The sequence below is a fragment of the Haliaeetus leucocephalus genome, unplaced genomic scaffold (genome assembly GCF_000737465.1).
Source record: "Haliaeetus leucocephalus isolate CR32 unplaced genomic scaffold, Haliaeetus_leucocephalus-4.0 Scaffold234, whole genome shotgun sequence".
Taxonomy (NCBI): Eukaryota; Metazoa; Chordata; class Aves; order Accipitriformes; family Accipitridae; genus Haliaeetus; species Haliaeetus leucocephalus.
Window position 1 is genome coordinate 628,043 of NW_010972670.1, and position 2,550 is coordinate 630,592.

Genomic DNA, 2,550 nt, shown 5'->3' on the forward strand with positions numbered 1-2,550 from the left:
AGACTCCTCACAGGCATCTCCCAGAGTCTTTTGACCTCTGCTTTCAGGACCAGAGATCCCAGGTAGCAGCCGCAGCCTCCTCCAAGGAAGCTATCCTTGAGATTTTTTTTCTTTTTTGGAGGAAGCTCTCCCCTCCAGGATCCACCTGTGACTCCTCCCAGCAACCACGAGAGGCTTTTAACCACCCTTTTAGGCACCTGAGATCCCGGGTAGCAGCCCCAGACTTCCCTAAGGCACCCACCCAAGATGATTTTTCTCCTTTGGAGGAAGCTCTTTCCTCCAGGGTCCACCTGAGACTCCTCCCAGGCATCTCCCAGAGTCTTTTGCCCTTTCTTATAGGGACCTCAGATCCCAGGTAGCATGCTCAGACTCCTACAAGGAAGCTACCCAAGATGATTTTTCTCCTTTGCAGGAAGCTGTCTCCTCCAGGATCGAGGCAAGACTCCTCCCAGGCATCCCCCAGAGCCTTTTGACCTCTGCTTTCGGGACCGGAGATCCCAGCTACCTGTCCCAGACTCCTCCAAGTAACTTGCTCAAGATATTTTTTTTTCTCATTTAGATATATCTCTCAACTCTGGGAGCCACCTTAGACTCTTCCCAGCCATTTCCCAGAGTCTTTTGACCTCTGCTTTATGTACCTAAAATCTCAGGTAGCAGCCCCAGGCTCCTCCAAGGAAGCTACCCTTGAGGTTTTTTTCTTTTTTGGAGGAAGCAGTCCCCTCCAGGATCCACCTGTGACTCCTCCCAGCAACTCCCAGAGGCTTTTGACCTCCCTTTTAGGGACCTGACATCCTGGGTAGCAACCCCAGACTTCTCCAAGGAAGCTACCCAATGTCGTGTCCCAAAGTTGGAGTGACTCAGGTTCGTGGATTTCCTTTGTCAGAATGAAACGACACCAGGGGAGTTCAAACAACAATCAGCATTTATTCAACCTAGCTAACCTTGCCCAAGTACAAGTGAACTTATCAATATGAACCTTGCAACATGTCATTAGCCTGCTGTTTGAAAAGAGAAGGGAGGTTGTAAAAGGAACTAGGCCTTAAGCCTTATTGTTTCTAAGACTATTCATATTAGACATATAACTAATGATTAGAAATTGGTTTAGATATGATTAATAGAATGCAGGTGCTTATAAAACAATATGCATAAGCTGCTCATTTGTCCTATGTGTCTCCCCCTCCATGGCTGGCTTGAAACCCAGTCAAGCTGAATCAACAGAAGAAGGATCATACATCTTAGACCTAAGACATGGGAGTAAGTGATTAACTTTAGAACAAGATAAATTAATAGAATAGCCTGAGTGATTTTCAGAAATTCAAAGGTAATCTTTGATGTCTAAGAAGATAAGTGATTGCGGTGACCAAAGACCTTCTGCCTACGACCACTAACTTCAGAAGAACTGGGACAGGAGAATTGATGAGTTAAGATGATGAATGATAACGACATGGGAATAGAGATCGACTGGAAAATTACAAAGACTTTGGACTGGGACAACGGGTGGTAAAAACGTATATAAGATTGGGCAATTTTTGGAAGGTTGCCATTCACTGCGGTGGTGGCCCAACTCTGAGTTGTTAATAAAGCAAACCTAGAGAAACCCATGTTTGAAAATTCTTTAACAGAAGCGTAGAAAAAGAAATGGAAAAAGGAACATGGAACTGTATCAGAAGGAGAGCCCTTCTGCTGAGTCACGAGGTTCAGAGCAGACTCCCTTGCTTTCCGGACTCCTTCTCAAAGAGGAGCCCAGGGGCGGCTGGATCCAATCCTAGTCTCAGACTTGGTCAATGGTTTATGTTTAAAACGATGAGGTGTAGGGACTGTGGAAAAGAGAGAAGAAAAAGAGGGGGAGAGGGAGAAAGAAAGAAGAAAAGGGTTTCACCAGTCCTGGGTCCAGCATTGGTCCAGCCAGCATAGAGATCCAGTTCCGGAGGGCGCGCACTGAGAAGTCATTCTCCCTTCTTTTATAGTGTGTTAGTTGATGGTCTCGACATGCGCAGTTCCCGGGGTTCTCTGGAATCGGTCGGTGAGCTTTGGGTGGGAGAGTTTCATTGTGGAGCTGCCTCTATTTTCCTGCTGGCATGACCGCTTAAGATAGAAGCACAGTCCCATCTTCTGTGGGGCCTCCTCCTCCAGGCGCATATGCTGTGCTCCTTCTCCTGGTCACTTAAGATAAGGAATTGCAGCTTTGGAGAAGTGCGGTCCCACCCTCTGTGGGGCCCTCTCCTCTGGCCACATTGTCCTGTTCACAAAACTCCAGCATTTTTACAGAGGCCATTTTCTCCACCAAAGTTCTTTAACGAATGTTTGCAACATTGACTATAATTTGTCAGACCATCACACCACCCCGTGGCTCAAACAGTCACTGGACTTTGATTCTCGTTCATATCATCTTTGTCTGTGGTGATTTTAATATAGTGGACAGTAGGAGAAGAGAGAGAGACAGTTGAGGATAGCAAGCGGCTAATAATACATTTTACTAAGGCAAGGCCTGCTATTAAACATATAAATCCAATTAATATCATAAGTCCAATATTTACAAGCCATTTCCCC